Source organism: Panulirus ornatus, chromosome 14, assembly GCF_036320965.1.
Source record: "Panulirus ornatus isolate Po-2019 chromosome 14, ASM3632096v1, whole genome shotgun sequence".
Classification (NCBI taxonomy): domain Eukaryota; kingdom Metazoa; phylum Arthropoda; class Malacostraca; order Decapoda; family Palinuridae; genus Panulirus; species Panulirus ornatus.
In genome coordinates, this window is record NC_092237.1 from 61913391 (window position 1) to 61930379 (window position 16989).

A 16989-nucleotide genomic window follows, 5' to 3' on the forward strand; every position below is an offset into this window, starting at 1 on the left:
CTCAAAACCAATGACTTGATTGCCGTATTCTACCCTCGCTCTATCTCAGCCATGGCAGGAAACCCTATTTTCCATTAACTAGTTAGTTAAGAAGTTCAAGATTATGCTCCCGTTACATAACCAGTGGATTCTAGGTCAGCGCCCAATGTTACATGAACGACTTTACTTTCAGTTTTACTGTGTGGATGTGCATCGTTTGTAAAGTCTTGGGGCGTGTGCTGCAACGTTCTCTTATCATCATTCCCTTCATGGACATTCTACCACCCACCCCGGAGATGTTGGTCTGGGCAGGGGCTCCTGTTGGATGCGTATGGAAGGGAAGGGGTTGCACTTCCCCTACTTACAATGGGCGGCAGACATGTGCGTACGGCCGATATGTGTGTGTGTGTGTGTGTGTGTCCGTCACCCAGCGTGTCATTCACCATAGTTATCAACATATCCATTCATTGTGATTTTATCGAATGAATCCCACGGTATTTCCATCGCGACGTGTGTTCTCCCGCACGGTATCGACAGGTCTCGAGAAATGTGTTTATATAAAGCATTTATAAGGCCGGGAGGTGGGGAAATATAAGTTAAGTTTGGGTGTGAGGTTCGCGGCCGCCGACAACTGGTCGCGAGACTGGGTTACTGGGAGAGAAAGCTCTGGCGTGAGACTCAGTGTGCGATAGACCACGGTGCGGGAGGTTTTCCGTGTACCCGTCCCCGGCGCTCTGTGTTGTATTAGCGCTTCCATCACAGCGAGTTCGAGTTTGAATCATGGAGAATAACCTCATTTTTGTTGTGCAGAAGGAAATTATCTAAGTGTCGCAAGTGAATTTGCTGAGGATCGTTAGAAATTAGTGAGATTTGAGGCAGTTTTGCCTTAGTGTTGGCTGGCTCGCGACTGGACCGCCGTCCGAATACTTCAGTCTGGGCCCTTGGCACCGATTTTGGATTCGGTTCCCAGTGTCTGATCGTAGATTTTACGGTGAATTTTAGTGTTTTATTGATAAGCAAAATACAGACTAACCTGTTTGACAGTGGAAACATAGACTTATACCAGTTTTATGCTTGAACTTAAGGAGAGAAGGTACTTCTGACGGTGTCCGATTCCGTCCCCCACCTCCGGCACGAACTGGGTCTAGTATCGGCGACGACTTCGTCTTGTACCTCCGACGACAAGTGAGATTTAACATGGTTTAGTCTGCCTGTCATATCATACTGTTCTTCTGGTTTATGATTATGAAGGATTATTGATATAACTGTTGATCCGTGCTCGGCGCTGTTGCTGAGTACATAAGAGTTTGCACGGTTAGGACTCTCCACCCAAATCACTCTTGGTTGTGGCTGATCTGCATGTGTGTAGATTTGTTAATTGAGTGTATTTATTTCTCTCAAGCTTTAAGTTAAACCTTTGTGTCCTGTGAGACAGATGGTAAGTTCTACCCTTCTCTATACACTTAAGAAAGTTTAACTAACAGTATTGCTTACTTGTTAACCAGAAGAATGGAAGTTTAGCCAGTTTTCGCAGGGCGTGTGCTAGACGTAGTGAGAAAATGTCATGTAACCCTTGCAGCCGGAGAGGATGTGGGGGCAGCGAGAGGCTTGGCTCACCTTAAGGTCGTCCTCGTGCCACACGAAGGATCAGGTCACGTGACCACCGGAACCTCGTTGATAATTCAGCGAATTCAGTGGTAACAGGTTCCTGACAGGCTCGAGTGCCACAGGAACATGTGAATATTTTCCTCATGCCAGTGACCTTCTGAAGTGCACAACCTTTAGAGAGTCTTGGGGTTCGAGTGTTGTCTGTAGTAACATTTATTTTATTGTATGATGATCGGGTTGTCAGTATAATCCAGACCTTTTTACAAGCAGTCTGTTTAATGCAGCGCCTCAATGAAATGGTTGTCATTGTTGCTAGGCACATGCAATGCATTGTTTCCTTGTTGAAATGCCATTATGATACGTAAGCACTACCGGGACTGGTTCCTCAGACTACTGGTGCCGTACGGGGCTAAAACTGTTTGTTTAGAAACTCTTGAGCCGAAGAGATTACTGTGACTAAGCAGTCAGCGTGGTGCTTCCCCGTGAATGAATGTGTAATACTATAGTACCCGCCCTCAAATCACTGGAAACTTAGCAATACCCGACCATTAATCCTTATCAAGACGTTCTAGCTTCGGGAAACAGCACTCGATACATTACTAATTTATCTGCTATGTTAAGAAGTCGGCTGTTGTGGGCTCGATGAGTTTGTCATCTTTGTTTTCTATGTTTTGGAAATGATCTTTGACTTTGGACGACGCTCGGTAGATCGGGTCGTCCGTCTCCAGGTAACCACGTTTCAGGGTTTACCAGTCGCATTCTACAAGTGGAATTTCCTTATCTACGGAAGATGTTGCGTATCAAGATCTCGTCACCAAACTAAATTTTGATTTGTTGTGACACTCTTTTGCCACACTTGACGAATAAAGTAAATGTTTATTTCAGGTTTACACAGCTGAGCGCAGTGTTAACGAGAACATTGAACCTCTGCGCAAGGACTCCGCTAGCCTCGTGGGGCATCCTCAATACAGCGTGACGTAGTCTGGTGCTGGTTCATTAACACTAGCACAAGTAGATAAGTTGTTCAACTGAACGTTTGAATTTCGCCAGGGGGGTTAGTATTGAGTAACGCGAAGCAACGCGAATACATCTGAGCAAAAATTAGTGTGAAGTAATCGATCAAGTTTAAAAATTACATACAGCCATTGTTCAAATATGCGCGATTCCCTTTGCGCAGTTCATCTGCGCAGGCTTGCACATGCGCTTCAGCGTACAGCTCGCTGCTCATACAGGCGTTGATTGTAGATATACATTACGACTGTGCCTGCTTGGCATGTTGACTTTCTGCTGGGAAGTCTCCCCATACGCTCGCCTCACTCCACTACGCACCAATGGATTCGGTATTTTTAGGCTCTGGTACGGCTCTGTGTTTGTACCCGCGGATAAGTTGTCTGACTTTATTCTTCGGCTACAAGTTGTGTATCCGCTCTTAATGGTGCGACATACCTGGTGATACACTGACCCGATTTCGAGGGACTCGGTCTTCAAGACAGACTTTGGCAGATTATCTGTGATGTTTACACATACAGGCGTTTGTAATTTTCGGATGTGGTGACGCCTTGTTCCAAAATGATTCGGTACCAGCATTTTCATTCGCTGGCTTTGCGCGTATCGTTTTTAGATGCAAGAACAATGAAAAGAAAAGTACTTTATTTTTAGTGGGCTGGGTGGGTTGGGGGGTCACATGTTTGGCCCACTTCAGGTAGTACTGTGGACTTTTATTTTTTTTTTCTTTCAAAGCATCAACGGGCTGAGGAACAGAGGGCTTTGTTCAGTTTAAGACCTCACGTGCAAGAAACCATCATCACTTCGAGGCATGGTCGAAGTAAACTCAACATTCTAGGTTCTAACAGCAATATCCACTGAAGGAAAATCTGGTTACCTCAGTTTCCCGGTCACCCTGGCAAGGAGCCGCCAGCTACAGCGTAGACCATATTAGTTACGTATTGTCTTGACAACGGAGTTGGGGAATGATTTAGACCATAACGGAGTTACTGCAGTCGTGGATACGAGTACTGCTGAGCCGCCATGTGTGTTCGGACGACCGCCTCCTGCCATTCATGGCTTAGCCTCATGGCTTGACAGCCTGACAATTAGCTGGTAATTGTATTGCTTCGTGGATATGACAGCTAATTACGATCCACTGTTAATAAGTGTCTCATTATTGTATGTGCTGGTTTCCGTCATTGTCAACATCGGTTTCTGTAACTTTCATCTAAAAAGATTGCTAATGGCCTCATTGCCACGAGATAATAGATGAGGGTATTGCCTCTTATTTGACCGTGACTATATTGATCTGGATTAATTTTTCAATACGTAAGATAACATTGTATTGATCTGTGAATTCCTTTCTTCCCGTTGATACATCACTTGTCTTGATAACATTTCTAAATTTTCCTTAATTATCCAACAAAGTAGTTCGGGTAGATCTTCATTACCTGGATGCTATTCATAATGTACTTGTGATCAAGGAGATTCTATAAATACATACATATATATATATATATATATATATATATATATATATATATATATATATATATATATATATATATATATGATTTTCCCTGGTAATTTTTCGTTTTCTTCAGGACCCATTCCTATATTCCCCGCCTGCCTAATTTTGTTGCGCTCATTACTTCATTATAGCTGTACCGTTGATTTGGCCTCCGTCTGCTGTGTTTGTCGGGTTTTATGCATATCATTTTCCGTTATCGTCATTATTATCTTCCGTTGTTTTCTACCGTCTCTCCTAATTGCTTTTATTTCCCTGTTGGTCCATGTATTTGTTTGTTCCGCAGTCATTCTTCTTGTTCCTCTATTTCATGTGTTTAAAGTTTTCTTTTTTTCGTATTTAGTCTATTTCCACCAATGCCACCGTTTGGTTCCGTTGTTTCAAGCATTTTCAAGTGTAGTCTCCTGAATTTTCTTCTATTGTGCTGTTTCGTAAATGTCTTTTATTTGTTCACTTCTTTCACTATCTAGCTTCTTAAATGCCATTATATTGTCCCGTTGTTTGACACTGTTTTTTGTTGGCCTTTTATCTCGTTATGTACTGTTCTGTAAACGCCTTTTTCTTGTTCTGTTAATTCATTTATCTTTTTCCCCCCTCCCTCGGTACGTGTCTTTTCTTTCCTCAGTACGTGTCTTTTATTTCTCTCCTTTACACTTGTCGTGCTGGCTGTCGTAGAGACGACGTAGTTTCTTTTTTTGTGTGAAGTTGTCGTCATCTTTGTGGTTGTGGAAAAGTTACATTCCCGCGTCATCGGCAGCTCCTGATGTACCGACTTTACTCGTGGGATTGAGTATGTCTCTTGCGCCCTAAACATCACCCTTCTGGCCAGCCCTCTCGTGTTCAGCGGCTGGGGAACACTTGCGTTTGGGAAGTAGTTCTCCTCCACGTTCGCCGGGAACTGTATACTTCGTGATTGGTTTTGAGTAACAGGCTTGACATAGCTCTCTGCTGGATTCTCCCTGAAGCCTTTTCCGTAACCATTGTGATTTTATTTGTTTCTCACTTCCACCATGTTGCTCAAGGTCCTTGATTTTTTTTTCTTAGTTGTTTTGGTTTATCTAATCCTGTATCCCTCTCCTCCCCCGATACTTTCCCCGTAAAATTCTAAACAGCAACAAGTTTGAGGTGATTTTCATTTCGCTCTTATTTAAAACGACATTCCTTGGGTCTTTAGCGATCTTGGCTTTTAAAAAGACAGTTGATATCGTGATTTATATAACGCAAAGGATATAATTCAGGATCTTTTGTGATCATTTGTGATATATTGAACCAGATTGTCGTAAAACTGTTTTTAATTAGAAGAGCCTTAATCTTTAGCTCTTTCCTGAGACTTGCACGAGACTTCAGTGCGTCAGGAAAACGTAAAGTCATCGAATTAGGGTAATTTAAAGGGGGGAAGTTCCGGCGGATGCGGTATCTTTAAACAGTAGCGGGCCTATATAGAAAACGGAGCCAAGATCGGTAGGAAAGATCGTCACCTGATTGGTAAATTATTATACAGAGACGTTCAGTGATTGGCCGATCGAATACTTGCCGCTTGGTTATTGGTCTGTGGGTGCGCCCAATCACGCGTTGATTCAATTAGCATGAAGGTAAGTGTGATTGGCAGATCGTGATATCTTGGAAACAAGACATTTTAAGTTATTCAAATATTATTTACAGGAAATACCGGCGTTATACCTGTCAACACAGAGTGACTTAAACCATTACAGGACATTTTATGTAAAAGTTTAGATACACGAGAACACGCAGCGCGTGTACAAAATCATGTGGCATTGTAAATGTAAGATATGGAAAGAAAATCTGTGTTGATATTGTACTTCATACACAGCAGAGATATACGAGTGGCAGAGAGTGTCTGTATATAAAGTAAAAGATGATGCCTCAAAACTACAAGTTCCGGCTGTGGAAAAGTTTTTCGGGCTCCAAGAATTGAGTTCTGATTTCAAATATCTCTTACTGTGTCAGGTAGGGATCTGGCTGGAGAATGAGTTATAGTTTTGTCCTTATCACCGGAAACCTTTAGAACTTGAGAACAGTTGGAACCTTAGAAACCTCAGAACATTAGAGCACATTTGATTTAGAGATAGTTCGGAATGATGGAACACATAGTGTAATTCAAGAAAGACGAGACGCATGGAAGGGTGGAAGACTAGCTATGAATTAAAGGACAATATGTGGAATGCGAGAATGCCAGAAGAAACATGGGAACACCCAGAACAGAAACACAAGGGAAGTATTAAACCACATAGTGAGAACATAGTCCAGTCGAACACATCGAAGTGTATAATAATGTACGGAAAAGTAGAACGAAAGGAACACCTGGAAATAAGCGTAATATGCAAAATGTTTAGCCTAGCAAGTGTCATCGACTCTAGAAAAGGTTGAATGTATATCAGAGTTAATGAACGATTTTGTATGGGACCTGCGAGTGAAAGTGTATACTCCACTGACACATTTCTACATCTAATTCATCAGTCAAATGGACATTGATGATTATATTAACCTTTTTCTTTCACTTTCTCACAGTGACATGTATCGTTGTCCTCAATATGTCATTATCGGCGGAAGAGGGAAAGCTATGTGACGTCGGCTCCCTCAAGCGCTCGGGATCATTTGTCTGCCAACATGTGATGTAAATCCCGGTCATGCTCAGTATATTTAGCGCCCAAAGCTGCATGCTAAACTCAGTCTGCACCGTCCCCCTTCCACCAGCCAGCACCTGTGCTCTGCCAAGCGGTCTTTAGGTACTCCGATCGGTATCAATGTGGCAACCGGGTGGAGGACTGAGTACCTAAGGAGACATCAGTGAGTCAACAAGACGAAGACTTCGAGTACTCTTAGTGACATCGGTGAGACACTCCCTCTGAGTTCCTGAGACACTTAAAGATAAAAGAACCACTTCAGTGATGACGTCACTGATGCAGACTGCAGGCATCCTCTTTGCGGTATCCAAGAAACTGCCATAAGATAGTTTGGTTAGCTTTCTGCGCGCGAGTTCTGTTTAGGCGATGTCGCGGGGTCGGCCATCCAAGCGGTAGTGTACTAAGTTCCTTCACGACTTTCGAGTAAACAGACAGACACAGGTTTGGTACTCTTGATACTCTCTCGGCGATAGCATCTTGGCAAGACTTTTGGTATTTTAATTGATGACCAGATGACAGCTACACGGCGATTTTTGTTTCGTGAATGGTATATAGACGGCAGCAGCTGGGCGAGATAGATCTAGTCCCAGAGTGATACTACACTCCTTAAGATTTTACACCTGTATCTTTCGCTCATAAATTTTACCTCTCTCGTTTCTCGAGAGGGGTAAATACAGTTCTTCATGTCCATATAACCTGTGGATCCGTATGTTTGTATGTAATAACATATGTGTTCATGTGCCTGGGATACATCCCGACCTTTCGTCTAGAGTCAGTAGCTTTGCCGAATCATATGGGACTTGATCCAACTTTGTGGGATTTGTCACTCCTCCCTCGTCAGCTCAGGTTCGAAGAGCTTGCCAACACGCGCATTCGATCGTAGACCCTCTATGCGCGCCTCTGAATTCCTTTTTTTTTTTTTCCCTGTCAGATTAATGGTTAACGGCGTCGGGGGCTTCCATTGCTCCCCAATACATATATATATATATATATATATATATATATATATATATATATATATATATATATATATATATATATGTGTGTGTGTGTGTGTGTGTGTGTGTGTGTGTGTGACGGACTGCAGTACTGTGTGGTTATCTAGGTTGTGTGTAGGTTGTGGCGAGGACATGGAATGAATTGTTCTTCGTTCGTGATGAAGGTATATACATACTTACATGGGACAAGACAAATAACCATACAAGTGATTGTAAAAACACGAAAGTGTCGGTGTAAAAGCTCAAGGAAAAATACATATTAATCAGAGGAGTCAAAAGACTCAGGAATATTTACTAAAGCCTTAATTAAGCAGCGAGACCAGAGATAAACACAAAATATTTGATGAGAAACCTCAGGTAATTACCGTTTTTATGATACGTTTTCTATGGTAGTGAGACGGATTTTCGGTTTTCGTCACGAAGACAGACTGATCTGTACCCAGACTATGATTAGCGCAGCTTACATTACAGACTGATGATGAATTAAGACGGATACCATACTTGAAAGAAGCGACTGGCTGGCCCTTTCACACCCACACACGTGGAATCTCATGTAAGTGTGAATATACACCAAGATTTTGAGACGTCAACATTTAATATACTTTTGATCATTTTTCTGAAAGTATTTTCACACACTTGACTACTAAGTGGTGATGGAAGCTGCGAGGTAGTGTAGGAACTTGATTTTGGAAGGTTAGAAATTCGACTGGAAACTGGTACCTGAAAATGTACACACAGACACACACACACACACACACACACACACACATACACACACACACACACACACACACTCAGCGGGAAACCCACCGTGAAAACCTAACCTGGAAATTTAGTTATACATTTGTAGTGTAAAATTGAGACTTAAAAGAAGCACTTTGGTCTACCATACGTTGGTCTACCATACAATGGTATTGTCGTAATCACGATGCTTCTGCCAGGCCACTGTTGGCGAGGAAAAAGTCATACAAATGAAAAACAAATGTATGTTTTGCCAATTTTGGGGATTATATGATCTTGAGACAGTTGACGCTTGAAGAACAAATAGTTACCATACTTGGGTTAGAGCGCTTGATCGGGTAGTGAGGAGTACACACACGAGTTACAGCGGCGCTCTGATACAGACACTCATGTGTTGTATTGACGGGTGTTGGAACGCTGAAAATGGTAGTTCTTTCCACTTCTTTTTTTTTTTTTTTTTGGCTCTACGAGAGTAAGTTGGTGTTCACGGAAGATCATCTTCACCATTATGATGAAGTGAGACCCGAAGATGAGTGCCACTCGGACGTGGGTCATTAGCATAAGTGCGAGGGTGAGTATTTGAGAACCATACTAGAGATCAGACACGAGATGGGAGGGGGGGGGGTTGGAAACCTCTAGAGAACGTTCCTAAGGGGATCAGATTTAGAGAAGAACCTCTCCCTCTTGAGAGCAGTCATAATGATACATGGAAACCCTAGATCTCGAGACCATAACGTTAGTATGTCAGGGTCTGGCAGCAAGGGAGACGTGACTGTCTTCTTGATAACATACATGACGGAATGTACGTTAGCAAGCGTCCCCTGCCATGCTTCCCTCACGCCAGGGGTGAACTTACTGCCTGGCCGGGCTCAAGAATATAATTACTGCAGAAGACCTTGGAGTTCCGGCATGAAATAAATTACAGCAGGTACAAATGAGAAATTCGGCAATTAGTTCCGACTGCTTGAGGAGTGGTGCTTCCACCTTGTCACCCTCCTCCGCCTCCTCCTCCTCCTCCTCTGCCTCCTCCTCTTCCTCCTCTGCTGAGTAATGACCACATTCAGCAGAACGTAATGAAAAGGAGTCTCGGTGGTGAGGTAGTCCGGTGGTGGGGTCGTTCATCCTCGCGTTTAGGTGAACAAGTTGGAGCCGTCACCACATGAACAGCCCGGCGAAGTCGTACCTCAGACGGACCCTTCCTCCCCCGTGCCGATGGGGTTATCCGGGTGGCTGCCGGCAGCCGGCTGTGTTAATTACATCGTGGAAGACAACCGGCAGGACGTACTGTAAGGCTTAAGATATATTCAACGTTCGTGGCTGGAAGACATACTGAAACTTTTGATCAGTCAAAATATATAGCTCTCTACGGAAATGATTTTGATTAGTACTAAGACAGTTTGAGGTTCACATTGTGCATGTGTTACCACCTCTGTAAAGTGTCTGGGGTCTCTGTTGGAACAGACTTGGGCTTAGGAAAATATTTCTCCTTCAAACATTAACGTCTGAGGATCTTGTGTGGTACTCATCTCCCTCTCTTCACTCAGACTGCCTCACTGCCGTCCAATCAGCAGGCTGCCCTCAGCACCACCTGCTCAGCTAGGGTGTCAAAGACGTACCCTGAATACCCGTGTCTCCAGCGCATCACAGATAACCAGATGTACACTAGAAGGCTCGTGTTATGTTCCTCAAAATGAAATTCATGGTGACATTACCGGGACGTTTCTTCCACTAACTCAGCTAATTAGAATTTTAGACACTAATTTCATTCAGTTGTTTCTCAGTTTTAATAATAACATCTTCGTTATCCATGTGCTTTGACTGTAATTAGCCGAGTCCTTTACTCTAATATGGATAGCCTTTTGAGTGTAGAGAAGGTAGATGTGCTGGCTGTAAATTATCTTAGACTGAGATGGCGATGGTCTGAGACCTTATCTTTCGTTACGTATACCTTACGATGGTTTCGAAGGTCTTCTACCCCAGACAGCTCACCTTACTTATGATGGACTGGAGGGTCTTATACCCCTCACACCTGGGTCTGGGACCAAGCTGCCGTGTTGCTTGCTTTGCTCACTCAGCTTGTGTGAGGCTCTGCCGGCAATACTAAGCCCCCCACACACCTCCTTGTTTGAACACTCCTTAGAATCTTTCGTGTCATCGTCCTTGATGACGCGTTGGTCGTGGTCAGAAGATGAAGTCATTACATTGTTAATGGCAAGGTAGATTGTTTACTTGAAGCATTACAGCATTATGTGCAGGGCTGGGGAGAAGACCCGTTGTGCAGACGTTTGGCACATGTGCAGAAACAGTCACTGATGTCCCAACGGTGTCGCACACATCATGGGACTCGGCGAGGACACGGAATGTCCAGTCTGGAGTGTATGCAGAGAGAGAGAAGAGAGAGAGAGAGAGAGAGAGAGAGAGAGAGAGAGAGAGAGAGAGAGAGAGAGAGAGAGAGAGACTGCATACCGCGACCCCACATGGTGATCAGGTGTTATGTAATTGTGAATCTTTATCATCTTTTCCCCGCCAGATCACCTTACTGCGAAACAAACCTCCTTTACAGAAGCTGTTATGACAGAGCTTTATTCCTGGAAGAATAAAGACGGAGAGAGAGAGAGAGAGAGAGAGAGAGAGAGAGAGAGAGAGAGAGAGAGAGAGAGAGAGAGAGAGAGAGAGGAAAAAAGAAAGAGCCGAAACACAACAGGAGAGGACGATGCCCAGAGAAAAAGCTTCAGGATTGATCACAAGGTCACATGCTTGTCAGCGAGCGGGAGAATCACCTCCCGAAAGACCTGGTCTCTTGGCCCTCCCTCCTCACTCCCTTTACAGCCTCACCTCTTGTCTCAGTTCCTTCTCTCCTGAAGGAGGTAATTCAACACGGCAGTCGAAGCCATTCAACGTGGTGGCCAAAAGTAATCCAACATGGTAGCCAAGGTAATCCAGTAGTCAAAGTAATCCAGCCTGACAGCCAAGGCATTCCAACATTACAGCCAGAGTAATGCAACATGGAGTACAAGGTATCCCAACATGGCAGCTGAGGTATTGCATTGTGGCAGTCAAGTTATATTTACACTCCGAAAATAAAACAGCTGCTCGAACCGTGATTCTTGATTTGGGGAATGTTTTTGTTATCAGTTGTTTACAATTTTTCTGTGACTGTTAATGACACCACTGTTCTGCCTGTGATGAAGTGGGTGGAGAGGTTTACACCTCTTGAGTTCATGATTTCCATGTCCTGTGTGGCTGTCGTGTGGTTCACGTGCTGTGGTAACCGCCCTAGGAGGACCAGTGTTTGGGGTGGTGTCGTTACGGGGTTGGGTTTATCACGTGTACTGTACCTCAGGATCGGGTACATGCCGCCTGCACGCACCCGTGGTGTGAGCGCGGTTGGTAATGTCTACATCCTCACCTTTCTGGCATGGTAGTGGCTTACCTTCATGGCTGGGCCTTCATGTATGAGTGGCTTGTTGTGATGCAGTTTACGTTTATGGTCGGCTTAACTTTATGAGTCACTTGCCTTTGTAAATGGCCTCCCTTTGTAAATGGCTTACCTTTTTAAATGGCTTACCTTTTTTTTTAGTGGCTTATCTTTGAGCGGCTTTCCATTATGAGTAAGAGGCTTAGGGTGTTAGGGGCTGATGAGGGTGATTACTTTAATTCCTGTTTAGTTTTATGACAGAAGGGATAATGACCTTTAACCTCTCAAATTTGGATGAAGGCCCAAGTGAGAAGTAAACAAGAAAAAAAATAGGGAATCTTAGGCATATTTTAATGAGGACACATCCCAGTTTAGAAGAAAGGAAGAATACTTAACGTAAACATGTGAAAAGGAAAAAAAAAAAGAAGAATATGAGAATAACTGTGAGACACAGTTAGTGAGTGGAGTTGTCCTGTTGTACATGATGCAGACGTAACCCAATATAGCCCAGTAGAAATCAATATAGCTGAAAAGGAGCCAATGTGGCAGGTGGAGATCCAGTATAGGCAAACAGGAAGCATTATGTATAATCAACAAAAAAAATCAATTCTGTGTTCTGTGGAGCTCTGTAGTCGAAAGTGGAACCCCATATGCTGAATATAACTAACACCCAGTACACTTCAGAAAGAAACCAACGAATAGCACTCATGTTGACCTAGGTTTGGTGTGTGTGTGTGTGTGTGTGTGTGTGTGTGTGTGTGCTGCAAGGGAGGAGGGGTTGGACCCAGCACCATAGTCTGTACTTGCCATATGATGGATCAGTATCAAGGTGGCACATGTGCTGCCACGTCGCAAAGAATTAACGTTTGGATCCAGCCCAAGCAATGGACATGAAACAGATTTTGCGTATGTAAAGAAGCGAAGCTGAAAGGTTTGAAGTCTATGTTATTATTAGTTATAGAACTTATTAAAAGGGCTTTGTATATGTTGCCTTATCAGAAAAGGGCTTAATTATAGCCTAAACATATTGAATATATTCAATTCATTACCTGATATATGATAACCTGATCATGTTATTATAATGTCATACTAATAGATTTTTTTTTTCATCGAGCGAAAGGGCTTTTCAAAGACATAGTTAATTAATGAACTTTACTGAAGCTCTTTGGTCGTGTAACTGACTAGCAGCAGGGATAGAGACGAGCCCCCGGAACCGAACACAGGTAGACGTTAGGCGAACTTCGATTAAACGAGGTGGAACCGTATCATGACCTCGTTTCACGTGAGTCCTGCTGGTGAGCGGCGGAAGCAGCGAGAGGTTTGCAAGTCAGCAGATGTTTGGACGTAGGTGCCGCCTTGACGCCCAGGTAAACCCGGTAATCTTATGCCCGCTGACACTCGGAGAGGCTGACGTCTGTGCAGTGATGCTGCGAGGGCAAGAGCATAACTCCTGTTGCAGTTGATACAGATAATGAAGATGATGATGATACTGCCAAAGGCGTCAGTCAGCCAGGGAGACGGGAGGGTGTTCTGCCTGGACGTCGTTCAACTGTACAGCGAATGATGTCACGATCAGTGAGGTCTGTGGAAAACCCTTATCCTCGGCACCTCAACTGGGACCGATAACACTTATCAGCGTACAGGGAGGGACGGCTGACACTTATCAGCATACCGGGACCGCTGACATAGTTCATTGTGCTAGGGCCGCTGACGCTGATCACCCAGTCTAGTGGGACCGCTGACGCTGATCAGCGCGCGACCGTAATTCATTAATCCCAGGTATATGGTGGAGGTTCCTGAGCAGCGTGGCCTCCGTCGGCGGGAATCCAAGACGTCGGGGCATCTTGGTTCGCCGTCCCCTGCGGAAGGTGCGTTTGAGTGACGTGTGAGCGGGTTCTCAGGGGGCTGTCATTAACGATAATGATGCCTGGTGAGCGTGTTAATGCCAGTGATGGCGGCGGATATTGAGACGAAGGCTAATTATCGTGTTGGCTCGAGTCCTTGGAGACACTTTAGTTGGGGGAAGAGGAAGGTGTGAGTTCAAACTAGGTTAGGATGTCCGAGGATAGGGATAACTGGTGGTCACTGCTTGCTCACTACCTGAGGAAAGTTGGTGTGGATAGTTACTTATCCGTAGTGAGTTGCGTCGCAGAGACTGGATTTGATCGATCCTAAGACGTTACAGTAAGTGTCCACGATTGTAAGATGTAGTACGGCCGTGGCGGAGCCTCACTACCTGGCAGAGCTGAAGCCGAACTGGGCAACGCTGGGGCAAACTGTCAGAACTGAAATCGGCTCACAATAACAGACATATTGACGAACTGAAAACACTTTTTTTTTTTTCACTTTGAACGCACAGTGTGTTGAGGTTGCATCGTATGCAGGTCAGGGTAACATTTAAGTCCCAGAAGTAAGCATTTGTTTAGGTGTATGTGTAGACACGCGTGAGTAGTTAGCAGAGTCACACGATCTGGGCTGAGGGGGCGAATTTGGGTTAAGAAGATACCTCTCCAGGATAGGAGGTGATAAACACTTGGATTATCTGATATAAAAACATTCACTGGATTATCTATCTTAGATATTTCACCGAAAAGAATATGGCATGAGAGAAAATGGAAAGACATCGCCTTAGAAGTTCACAGGAAGCGAGTTTTCGGTTAACAGTTTAGAACTATATTAAGTGGCGTCATGTGCAGGTCTGGAGCCACCTTCCCTCAACACCCAACATCAGAGCCTTCATTACTCTTGCCACCTTTCCTGCAGCCACCACCACCAGGTCGACACCATCTTGAAATCACACGCAGGTTTTATACGTGTTAGAAAATACTGGAACCTTCATCATGGTATTAATTCATGACGAAAACTGATGGTGATGCTTTAGTTACCTATACTGAGCAGGGAGGGAGTTCTGCGCTCATGAGGCATCATCTTTTTAAAGGTTCTCTGCTGTCAACTTTTTAAGTTGCTGTTTGTTGTCCATAGTTAGTACCTGGTAACCCACAATTGTGTGTGTGTGTGTGTGTGTGTGTGTGTGTGTGTGTGTGTGTGTGTGTTTACGAAATTATGCATGTGGACAAAATATCTAACATTCCTCTCTCTCTCTCTCTCTCTCTCTCTCTCTATATATATATATATATATATATATATATATATATATATATATATATATATATATATATTAGCATGAAAGTATTACTATCACTAGTATCGAAATAATACGTTGCCTCTCCTCTGGCACCAAGATTTCATTTCGCAGAACAGATCCGTTTCATTCATCCCAGACCAGCCAGATAACTCGCCTTCTCTTGTCTACACATCGCATCGCATCTTCGTCTTCTTTTGTTGGTTCCGGCGGGAGCGTCGCATCTCGTCGTCGTCGCCGTCTTGGTGGCCTCCCCCTGGAGGAGTGGCGTCGTCGTCCGCTTCATCATGACGGCTCTAGGTATTCAGGGGCGTCGCACGTGAAGCACAAGTAGCTTTAGAAACTCAGGATATTGAATTTTTAATGCCGGCAGTATGAAGGGGACGGCACGATATATTCGGCGTGCCTGGGCAGCATATCGCGCCTCGTACAACCTTTGCCAAGAACTAATTAAATATTAGGTTTTCCTGGGGCAAAATACTGATTTCGCACTTCACTTTCCTTGAAGAAAATGTAAGTTCCTCAATATTGGCTAATTAAGCGGAACGATATCGGGCTTCCGTTGAGGTCAGGTTCTTAAGACCTTATTAACTCCAGGAAATTAAGAGGGAAGAAAAAGAGGTCAAACAGGACCTCAGGGAGAGACCTTAATCCTCATAGGACCTCACGTGCCCTTCCCGTACCTCAGGTCCCGCCTCCTGAGACACTTAGCCACGCCCTCTGTACCTCAGACCCCTGCCGCCTATTGGTCCTTAAGCCGCTTGACCTTTTGAGGTGATCCTTACTGGAGGGCTACTTCGGTGAGAGGTGACAGATGTGTAATTTTGGTGGATATTTTGAGTATTGCCAGTGGCTGGCGTGTCCAGGGTTCAGGAGGAGGAGAGCATAAGACAGGCAGAGATCATAGGACGTTGTGATGGAGTGGAAGAATGGATAGATGATGGATGGCAGACGTGGACGAGGATCATCTCCCTTTTTCGGGATCACTGTGTAAAAGAATCACGCCTGGCAGGTCCAGATTCTGACGTGGGAATCACATGTGTTACAAATTTATGGGTATTGGTAATGAGTTGTAAGGGGTCAAGATGCTATAGCGTGGGGTCATGTTAGTTCACTGTTTGTTACCTGAGTATGGTTAAGACACATTGAGCATACAGGTAACAGAAGACCTGTTGACCTGTAACGAGCTTACCAGTTGATGGTAACGAGGTCCACAGATTGGAAATGATCGTCTAATCTCTTCTTGAAAGAGTCTGTTGTTTGGGCGTCTCTAACAATAGCAGTCAGCTGATTCAAGTATAGTTTGACTGTGTGTAAAGATGTATTTCCTTTTGTTGGTATGAATTTTCCTTCTCCTCTAAGCGTTACAGGATCCCTGTATACTTCCAACACTGTATCTGTTTCGATGTTATCAATATCATTTTGAGTATTTTTTTTTTAACTTTTATCAAGTCACGATGGAGTCATCGCTTCTGTGAAGAGGAAAACTTCAGTTCCTTTAAACTTTCTCAAATGGCTTGTTTTTCTTGGTGCTCTTTGCCTAGACTCTTTCATGCCTGTCTTGGTTTTATGAAGAGGAGATGGAAGCCAAGGGTCATGTAGTATACCTGTGTAGGTCAGGAGGCTAAAGTATGGTTATTTGAACGGAGTCATGTCTGCCATGTCGGGTCAGGATGATAGTCTTGGGGTCAAGTAGTCATCTGTGGGGTCAAGATTCAAGCTTATGGTCATATTTAATTCCACGGGGTCAAGATGATACTTGGTGTCATATTATCTGTGTAAGGTAGGATGACAGCTTGGGGTTAGGTTAGCTATCCGGGGTCAGGATGGTAAAGTGGAATTATGTCATTCATCTTTATAGAATCATTTAAGACATGTATAGAACCAGGATTCTAGTTTGAGTCAATTTAACTCTACCATTAGGGTGGGTAAAGTGCGTGGCC

The 16989-nt window shown here is 44.0% G+C and overlaps 1 protein-coding gene across 7 annotated transcripts in view; it reads left to right on the forward strand.

The window, feature by feature from the left end:
- The first annotated feature begins 659 nt into the window (after positions 1-659).
- Positions 660-16989, forward strand: part of LOC139753495 (ecdysone receptor-like) — a 530512-nt gene continuing 514182 nt past the window's right edge. For all 7 annotated transcript variants that reach the window (XM_071670109.1, XM_071670110.1, XM_071670113.1 and 4 more), the window contains exon 1: positions 660-1164. The gene's annotated coding sequence lies outside the window, so the exon portion shown is untranslated. The remainder of the gene's footprint in view (positions 1165-16989) is intronic.